The sequence below is a fragment of the Lissotriton vulgaris genome, chromosome 7, assembly GCF_964263255.1.
Source record: "Lissotriton vulgaris chromosome 7, aLisVul1.2, whole genome shotgun sequence".
Taxonomy (NCBI): domain Eukaryota; kingdom Metazoa; phylum Chordata; class Amphibia; order Caudata; family Salamandridae; genus Lissotriton; species Lissotriton vulgaris.
In genome coordinates this window covers 1,390,178,058-1,390,188,057 of record NC_141695.1, presented here as the reverse complement: position 1 = coordinate 1,390,188,057, position 10,000 = coordinate 1,390,178,058, and the positions used below count along the sequence as shown (strand labels likewise).

General features: G+C 45.0%; 6 non-coding genes across 6 annotated transcripts; all 6 read right to left on the bottom strand.

Moving 5' to 3' along the window:
• Positions 1-238: 238 nt before the first annotated feature.
• On the bottom strand, positions 239-345 carry LOC147704769 (U6 spliceosomal RNA). The gene has a single exon (XR_015297747.1). It is a non-coding gene; the product is annotated as a U6 spliceosomal RNA (small nuclear RNA).
• Positions 346-2,142: 1,797 nt separating this feature from the next.
• On the bottom strand, positions 2,143-2,249 carry LOC147704768 (U6 spliceosomal RNA). The gene has a single exon (XR_015297746.1). It is a non-coding gene; the product is annotated as a U6 spliceosomal RNA (small nuclear RNA).
• A 1,806-nt stretch (positions 2,250-4,055) lies between these two features.
• LOC147704767 (U6 spliceosomal RNA) lies at positions 4,056-4,162 on the bottom strand. Its single transcript, XR_015297744.1, has one exon. It is a non-coding gene; the product is annotated as a U6 spliceosomal RNA (small nuclear RNA).
• Positions 4,163-5,959: 1,797 nt separating this feature from the next.
• LOC147704766 (U6 spliceosomal RNA) lies at positions 5,960-6,066 on the bottom strand. Its single transcript, XR_015297743.1, has one exon. It is a non-coding gene; the product is annotated as a U6 spliceosomal RNA (small nuclear RNA).
• A 1,797-nt stretch (positions 6,067-7,863) lies between these two features.
• LOC147704765 (U6 spliceosomal RNA) lies at positions 7,864-7,970 on the bottom strand. Its single transcript, XR_015297742.1, has one exon. It is a non-coding gene; the product is annotated as a U6 spliceosomal RNA (small nuclear RNA).
• Positions 7,971-9,767: 1,797 nt separating this feature from the next.
• LOC147704764 (U6 spliceosomal RNA) lies at positions 9,768-9,874 on the bottom strand. Its single transcript, XR_015298370.1, has one exon. It is a non-coding gene; the product is annotated as a U6 spliceosomal RNA (small nuclear RNA).
• Positions 9,875-10,000: the final 126 nt, after the last annotated feature.

The following is a 10,000-nucleotide window of genomic DNA, read 5'->3' as shown; positions in this document are numbered from 1 at the left end:
GTGAAGAATAATGACAGTGAGGCTAAAAAAAGAGAAAGAAAAGTCCCAGAAGTCCTGCAGGCTTCCTTGCTAAATGCAGCTGAACATAGAGCGCACCTTCTTTACTGCAAAGCAAATACATTAAAAATGTTGAGGAGAGACTAATTGAAAAATACATATTACGGGGACAGCACTGGGACCTGCTTTATTTTTTCAATTAGTCTTGAAAACAAAAAAGATTTCTCTCCTGAAAGCTGTTAAAAATATGGAACGCTTCACGAATTTGCGTGTCATCCTTGCGCAGGGGCCATGCTAATCTTCTCTGTATCGTTCCAATTTTAGTATATGTGCTGCCGAAGCGAGCACACTTTATTGATGAACTGACAATGTTTATAAACTCTCTAAATCTACAGTCTCTAGACATAGGGTGGCCTGGCAGAGATGCTCAGATGGCCAGTACGCATTCAAATCTGAGCCAATGGTCAAAAATGTATGAAGAGTAGCAATCCATTATTCTTCACTGCATTTGTGGTCCAAGACTAAACACACCGTAAGTATGTAGATTATACCAGGTTTGCAAAGGCTCCTGGGTCGGGCTACAGACAAGGAGCATTGTGACGTCACGCTGCCTGTGGAACAGTGATATTAAAGGTGAAACAGCTGCACAGTAGGTTAGGTGAAGGGCTCTGAGAGTGGAAAGGCAGCATGCTTGGGTCCCTGGACAAGGTGAGCGTATGATAATGTGTCTGAATGTTCACCTGTGTTGTAATATTAAACCCCTTATTGTTGTAAACGCCTACTTACTAAGGAGTTCTCAAGCTCAGCCCCACACAGACCTGGAACTGATTATGTTAATGCAAACTATTTAAGAAACTGAGCCTGATCTAAAAGATTTCCTTGGATCTAGGACCATTTCGCCTAGCTTTTAGGTGCTTCCTTCTCCTAAAGTCCTTTGTAAAACTTGGGAAAACCTCACAGAACAGACTTCCAGGAGGTCAGATGGGTTTCCTTGTGCCTTCACACACACATACACACACTTTCTAGCCCACTTAAGGACAAAAGGATGCGTAAGTCTACATAGGGCCAGTGGCGCAATGGATAACGCGTCTGACTACGGATCAGAAGATTGTAGGTTCGACTCCTATCTGGCTCGGAAGGGTTGTAGGTCCCTGTTTGATTATATTCCTGTGGAATTTTTATTTACCTCAGACTTGTTGTAGGTTCAATATTCTCCAGCAGGACTCATCCAGCAGTTGTTCCACGGTAGAGCGCAAGTAATAGGACCACAGCTAGTTAAACGTTTCCCATTTGCTGCTGGACTCTATGTGATGGCCGTCACGTGGTGTGCTGCTTTTGTATTTCAACATGGGTCCCTGATACTCTTAATTGCGAAAAAGCTTGTTGACAAAAGTGTGTGTGCGCGAGGGTCTGTGGACGTAGGCAGGTGTGTGCACTTGAATGCTTACCCATTTACATGTGTGAGAGGAACAAACCAACTCCCTGTGGGCTGCAGGCTTACAACTGGTAGCCCCAGTAGCCAGGCAGAACCACAGGTAAGGAGAGAGAGAAAGTTGGTCCATTATTAGAGAAGGACCATAAGCATCTTGCACTGCTACCTTCTTCCCCTCTCAGCCACGATCGGCCAAGACCTCTCTATTAGGGTAGAGGGTGAACATTTCTTGGACCTCAGAAACTGAGGGATGTAGACCCAATATGTCCTCCAAGCGCCTAGACACCTGGTGCCCAATCTGGCATGGTGTTTTTCAGCTTACCCGACCAATCCGGTTGCAAGGTGGACTTTAACAATACTGCTAAAAAGGCACTCCCAGACATCCCTGAGGCCTTCATTTGCATAGGCCCTGCCCTTCTCTTTGTCCTGCTTCCCACAAAGCAACACAACACTGCAGCAGTATAGATTTGGGGGTGGTGAAGAATAATGACAGTGAGGCTAAAAAAGAGAAAGAAAAGTCCCAGAAGTCCTGCAGGCTTCCTTGCTAAATGCAGCTGAACATAGAGCGCACCTTCTTTACTGCAAAGCAAATACATTAAAAATGTTGAGGAGAGACTAATTGAAAAATACATATTACGGGGACAGCACTGGGACCTGCTTTATTTTTTCAATTAGTCTTGAAAACAAAAAAGATTTCTCTCCTGAAAGCTGTTAAAAATATGGAACGCTTCACGAATTTGCGTGTCATCCTTGCGCAGGGGCCATGCTAATCTTCTCTGTATCGTTCCAATTTTAGTATATGTGCTGCCGAAGCGAGCACACTTTATTGATGAACTGACAATGTTTATAAACTCTCTAAATCTACAGTCTCTAGACATAGGGTGGCCTGGCAGAGATGCTCAGATGGCCAGTACGCATTCAAATCTGAGCCAATGGTCAAAAATGTATGAAGAGTAGCAATCCATTATTCTTCACTGCATTTGTGGTCCAAGACTAAACACACCGTAAGTATGTAGATTATACCAGGTTTGCAAAGGCTCCTGGGTCGGGCTACAGACAAGGAGCATTGTGACGTCACGCTGCCTGTGGAACAGTGATATTAAAGGTGAAACAGCTGCACAGTAGGTTAGGTGAAGGGCTCTGAGAGTGGAAAGGCAGCATGCTTGGGTCCCTGGACAAGGTGAGCTTATGATAATGTGTCTGAATGTTCACCTGTGTTGTAATATTAAACCCCTTATTGTTGTAAACGCCTACTTACTAAGGAGTTCTCAAGCTCAGCCCCACACAGACCTGGAACTGATTATGTTAATGCAAACTATTTAAGAAACTGAGCCTGATCTAAAAGATTTCCTTGGATCTAGGACCATTTCGCCTAGCTTTTAGGTGCTTCCTTCTCCTAAAGTCCTTTGTAAAACTTGGGAAAACCTCACAGAACAGACTTCCAGGAGGTCAGATGGGTTTCCTTGTGCCTTCACACACACATACACACACTTTCTAGCCCACTTAAGGACAAAAGGATGTGTAAGTCTACATAGGGCCAGTGGCGCAATGGATAACGCGTCTGACTACGGATCAGAAGATTGTAGGTTCGACTCCTATCTGGCTCGGAAGGGTTGTAGGTCCCTGTTTGATTATATTCCTGTGGAATTTTTATTTACCTCAGACTTGTTGTAGGTTCAATATTCTCCAGCAGGACTCATCCAGCAGTTGTTCCACGGTAGAGCGCAAGTAATAGGACCACAGCTAGTTAAACGTTTCCCATTTGCTGCTGGACTCTATGTGATGGCCGTCACGTGGTGTGCTGCTTTTGTATTTCAACATGGGTCCCTGATACTCTTAATTGCGAAAAAGCTTGTTGACAAAAGTGTGTGTGCGCGAGGGTCTGTGGACGTAGGCAGGTGTGTGCACTTGAATACTTACCCATTTACATGTGTGAGAGGAACAAACCAACTCCCTGTGGGCTGCAGGCTTACAACTGGTAGCCCCAGTAGCCAGGCAGAACCACAGGTAAGGAGAGAGAAAAAGTTGGTCCATTATTAGAGAAGGACCATAAGCATCTTGCACTGCTACCTTCTTCCCCTCTCAGCCACGATCGGCACGATCGGCCAAGACCTCTCTATTAGGGTAGAGGGTGAACATTTCTTGGACCTCAGAAACTGAGGGATGTAGACCCAATATGTCCTCCAAGCGCCTAGACACCTGGTGCCCAATCTGGCATGGTGTTTTTCAGCTTACCCGACCAATCCGGTTGCAAGGTGGACTTTAACAATACTGCTAAAAAGGCACTCCCAGACATCCCTGAGGCCTTCATTTGCATAGGCCCTGCCCTTCTCTTTGTCCTGCTTCCCACAAAGCAACACAACACTGCAGCAGTATAGATTTGGGGGTGGTGAAGAATAATGACAGTGAGGCTAAAAAAGAGAAAGAAAAGTCCCAGAAGTCCTGCAGGCTTCCTTGCTAAATGCAGCTGAACATAGAGCGCACCTTCTTTACTGCAAAGCAAATACATTAAAAATGTTGAGGAGAGACTAATTGAAAAATACATATTACGGGGACAGCACTGGGACCTGCTTTATTTTTTCAATTAGTCTTGAAAACAAAAAAGATTTCTCTCCTGAAAGCTGTTAAAAATATGGAACGCTTCACGAATTTGCGTGTCATCCTTGCGCAGGGGCCATGCTAATCTTCTCTGTATCGTTCCAATTTTAGTATATGTGCTGCCGAAGCGAGCACACTTTATTGATGAACTGACAATGTTTATAAACTCTCTAAATCTACAGTCTCTAGACATAGGGTGGCCTGGCAGAGATGCTCAGATGGCCAGTACGCATTCAAATCTGAGCCAATGGTCAAAAATGTATGAAGAGTAGCAATCCATTATTCTTCACTGCATTTGTGGTCCAAGACTAAACACACCGTAAGTATGTAGATTATACCAGGTTTGCAAAGGCTCCTGGGTCGGGCTACAGACAAGGAGCATTGTGACGTCACGCTGCCTGTGGAACAGTGATATTAAAGGTGAAACAGCTGCACAGTAGGTTAGGTGAAGGGCTCTGAGAGTGGAAAGGCAGCATGCTTGGGTCCCTGGACAAGGTGAGCTTATGATAATGTGTCTGAATGTTCACCTGTGTTGTAATATTAAACCCCTTATTGTTGTAAACGCCTACTTACTAAGGAGTTCTCAAGCTCAGCCCCACACAGACCTGGAACTGATTATGTTAATGCAAACTATTTAAGAAACTGAGCCTGATCTAAAAGATTTCCTTGGATCTAGGACCATTTCGCCTAGCTTTTAGGTGCTTCCTTCTCCTAAAGTCCTTTGTAAAACTTGGGAAAACCTCACAGAACAGACTTCCAGGAGGTCAGATGGGTTTCCTTGTGCCTTCACACACACATACACACACTTTCTAGCCCACTTAAGGACAAAAGGATGCATAAGTCTACATAGGGCCAGTGGCGCAATGGATAACGCGTCTGACTACGGATCAGAAGATTGTAGGTTCGACTCCTATCTGGCTCGGAAGGGTTGTAGGTCCCTGTTTGATTATATTCCTGTGGAATTTTTATTTACCTCAGACTTGTTGTAGGTTCAATATTCTCCAGCAGGACTCATCCAGCAGTTGTTCCACGGTAGAGCGCAAGTAATAGGACCACAGCTAGTTAAACGTTTCCCATTTGCTGCTGGACTCTATGTGATGGCCGTCATGTGGTGTGCTGCTTTTGTATTTCAACATGGGTCCCTGATACTCTTAATTGCGAAAAAGCTTGTTGACAAAAGTGTGTGTGCGCGAGGGTCTGTGGACGTAGGCAGGTGTGTGCACTTGAATGCTTACCCATTTACATGTGTGAGAGGAACAAACCAACTCCCTGTGGGCTGCAGGCTTACAACTGGTAGCCCCAGTAGCCAGGCAGAACCACAGGTAAGGAGAGAGAGAAAGTTGGTCCATTATTAGAGAAGGACCATAAGCATCTTGCACTGCTACCTTCTTCCCCTCTCAGCTACGATCGGCCAAGACCTCTCTATTAGGGTAGAGGGTGAACATTTCTTGGACCTCAGAAACTGAGGGATGTAGACCCAATATGTCCTCCAAGCGCCTAGACACCTGGTGCCCAATCTGGCATGGTGTTTTTCAGCTTACCCGACCAATCCGGTTGCAAGGTGGACTTTAACAATACTGCTAAAAAGGCACTCCCAGACATCCCTGAGGCCTTCATTTGCATAGGCCCTGCCCTTCTCTTTGTCCTGCTTCCCACAAAGCAACACAACACTGCAGCAGTATAGATTTGGGGGTGGTGAAGAATAATGACAGTGAGGCTAAAAAAGAGAAAGAAAAGTCCCAGAAGTCCTGCAGGCTTCCTTGCTAAATGCAGCTGAACATAGAGCGCACCTTCTTTACTGCAAAGCAAATACATTAAAAATGTTGAGGAGAGACTAATTGAAAAATACATATTACGGGGACAGCACTGGGACCTGCTTTATTTTTTGAATTAGTCTTGAAAACAAAAAAGATTTCTCTCCTGAAAGCTGTTAAAAATATGGAACGCTTCACGAATTTGCGTGTCATCCTTGCGCAGGGGCCATGCTAATCTTCTCTGTATCGTTCCAATTTTAGTATATGTGCTGCCGAAGCGAGCACACTTTATTGATGAACTGACAATGTTTATAAACTCTCTAAATCTACAGTCTCTAGACATAGGGTGGCCTGGCAGAGATGCTCAGATGGCCAGTACGCATTCAAATCTGAGCCAATGGTCAAAAATGTATGAAGAGTAGCAATCCATTATTCTTCACTGCATTTGTGGTCCAAGACTAAACACACCGTAAGTATGTAGATTATACCAGGTTTGCAAAGGCTCCTGGGTCGGGCTACAGACAAGGAGCATTGTGACGTCACGCTGCCTGTGGAACAGTGATATTAAAGGTGAAACAGCTGCACAGTAGGTTAGGTGAAGGGCTCTGAGAGTGGAAAGGCAGCATGCTTGGGTCCCTGGACAAGGTGAGCTTATGATAATGTGTCTGAATGTTCACCTGTGTTGTAATATTAAACCCCTTATTGTTGTAAACGCCTACTTACTAAGGAGTTCTCAAGCTCAGCCCCACACAGACCTGGAACTGATTATGTTAATGCAAACTATTTAAGAAACTGAGCCTGATCTAAAAGATTTCCTTGGATCTAGGACCATTTCGCCTAGCTTTTAGGTGCTTCCTTCTCCTAAAGTCCTTTGTAAAACTTGGGAAAACCTCACAGAACAGACTTCCAGGAGGTCAGATGGGTTTCCTTGTGCCTTCACACACACATACACACACTTTCTAGCCCACTTAAGGACAAAAGGATGCGTAAGTCTACATAGGGCCAGTGGCGCAATGGATAACGCGTCTGACTACGGATCAGAAGATTGTAGGTTCGACTCCTATCTGGCTCGGAAGGGTTGTAGGTCCCTGTTTGATTATATTCCTGTGGAATTTTTATTTACCTCAGACTTGTTGTAGGTTCAATATTCTCCAGCAGGACTCATCCAGCAGTTGTTCCACGGTAGAGCGCAAGTAATAGGACCACAGCTAGTTAAACGTTTCCCATTTGCTGCTGGACTCTATGTGATGGCCGTCACGTGGTGTGCTGCTTTTGTATTTCAACATGGGTCCCTGATACTCTTAATTGCCAAAAAGCTTGTTGACAAAAGTGTGTGTGCGCGAGGGTCTGTGGACGTAGGCAGGTGTGTGCACTTGAATGCTTACCCATTTACATGTGTGAGAGGAACAAGCCAACTCCCTGTGGGCTGCAGGCTTACAACTGGTAGCCCCAGTAGCCAGGCAGAACCACAGGTAAGGAGAGAGAGAAAGTTGGTCCATTATAAGAGAAGGACCATAAGCATCTTGCACTGCTACCTTCTTCCCCTCTCAGCCACGATCGGCCAAGACCTCTCTATTAGGGTAGAGGGTGAACATTTCTTGGACCTCAGAAACTGAGGGATATAGACCCAATATGTCCTCCAAGCGCCTAGACACCTGGTGCCCAATCTGGCATGGTGTTTTTCAGCTTACCCGACCAATCCGGTTGCAAGGTGGACTTTAACAATACTGCTAAAAAGGCACTCCCAGACATCCCTGAGGCCTTCATTTGCATAGGCCCTGCCCTTCTCTTTGTCCTGCTTCCCACAAAGCAACACAACACTGCAGCAGTATAGATTTGGGGGTGGTGAAGAATAATGACAGTGAGGCTAAAAAAGAGAAAGAAAAGTCCCAGAAGTCCTGCAGGCTTCCTTGCTAAATGCAGCTGAACATAGAGCGCACCTTCTTTACTGCAAAGCAAATACATTAAAAATGTTGAGGAGAGACTAATTGAAAAATACATATTACGGGGACAGCACTGGGACCTGCTTTATTTTTTCAATTAGTCTTGAAAACAAAAAAGATTTCTCTCCTGAAAGCTGTTAAAAATATGGAACGCTTCACGAATTTGCGTGTCATCCTTGCGCAGGGGCCATGCTAATCTTCTCTGTATCGTTCCAATTTTAGTATATGTGCTGCCGAAGCGAGCACACTTTATTGATGAACTGACAATGTTTATAAACTCTCTAAATCTACAGTCTCTAGACATAGGGTGGCCTGGCAGAGATGCTCAGATGGCCAGTACGCATTCAAATCTGAGCCAATGGTCAAAAATGTATGAAGAGTAGCAATCCATTATTCTTCACTGCATTTGTGGTCCAAGACTAAACACACCGTAAGTATGTAGATTATACCAGGTTTGCAAAGGCTCCTGGGTCGGGCTACAGACAAGGAGCATTGTGACGTCACGCTGCCTGTGGAACAGTGATATTAAAGGTGAAACAGCTGCACAGTAGGTTAGGTGAAGGGCTCTGAGAGTGGAAAGGCAGCATGCTTGGGTCCCTGGACAAGGTGAGCTTATGATAATGTGTCTGAATGTTCACCTGTGTTGTAATATTAAACCCCTTATTGTTGTAAACGCCTACTTACTAAGGAGTTCTCAAGCTCAGCCCCACACAGACCTGGAACTGATTATGTTAATGCAAACTATTTAAGAAACTGAGCCTGATCTAAAAGATTTCCTTGGATCTAGGACCATTTCGCCTAGCTTTTAGGTGCTTCCTTCTCCTAAAGTCCTTTGTAAAACTTGGGAAAACCTCACAGAACAGACTTCCAGGAGGTCAGATGGGTTTCCTTGTGCCTTCACACACACATACACACACTTTCTAGCCCACTTAAGGACAAAAGGATGCGTAAGTCTACATAGGGCCAGTGGCGCAATGGATAACGCGTCTGACTACGGATCAGAAGATTGTAGGTTCGACTCCTATCTGGCTCGGAAGGGTTGTAGGTCCCTGTTTGATTATATTCCTGTGGAATTTTTATTTACCTCAGACTTGTTGTAGGTTCAATATTCTCCAGCAGGACTCATCCAGCAGTTGTTCCACGGTAGAGCGCAAGTAATAGGACCACAGCTAGTTAAACGTTTCCCATTTGCTGCTGGACTCTATGTGATGGCCGTCACGTGGTGTGCTGCTTTTGTATTTCAACATGGGTCCCTGATACTCTTAATTGCGAAAAAGCTTGTTGACAAAAGTGTGTGTGCGCGAGGGTCTGTGGACGTAGGCAGGTGTGTGCACTTGAATGCTTACCCATTTACATGTGTGAGAGGAACAAACCAACTCCCTGTGGGCTGCAGGCTTACAACTGGTAGCCCCAGTAGCCAGGCAGAACCACAGGTAAGGAGAGAGAGAAAGTTGGTCCATTATTAGAGAAGGACCATAAGCATCTTGCACTGCTACCTTCTTCCCCTCTCAGCCACGATCGGCCAAGACCTCTCTATTAGGGTAGAGGGTGAACATTTCTTGGACCTCAGAAACTGAGGGATGTAGACCCAATATGTCCTCCAAGCGCCTAGACACCTGGTGCCCAATCTGGCATGGTGTTTTTCAGCTTACCCGACCAATCCGGTTGCAAGGTGGACTTTAACAATACTGCTAAAAAGGCACTCCCAGACATCCCTGAGGCCTTCATTTGCATAGGCCCTGCCCTTCTCTTTGTCCTGCTTCCCACAAAGCAACACAACACTGCAGCAGTATAGATTTGGGGGTGGTGAAGAATAATGACAGTGAGGCTAAAAAAGAGAAAGAAAAGTCCCAGAAGTCCTGCAGGCTTCCTTGCTAAATGCAGCTGAACATAGAGCGCACCTTCTTTACTGCAAAGCAAATACATTAAAAATGTTGAGGAGAGACTAATTGAAAAATACATATTACGGGGACAGCACTGGGACCTGCTTTATTTTTTCAATTAGTCTTGAAAACAAAAAAGATTTCTCTCCTGAAAGCTGTTAAAAATATGGAACGCTTCACGAATTTGCGTGTCATCCTTGCGCACGGGCCATGCTAATCTTCTCTGTATCGTTCCAATTTTAGTATATGTGCTGCCGAAGCGAGCACACTTTATTGATGAACTGACAATGTTTATAAACTCTCTAAATCTACAGTCTCTAGACATAGGGTGGCCTGGCAGAGATGCTCAGATGGCCAGTACGCATTCAAATCTGAGCCAATGGTCAAAAATGT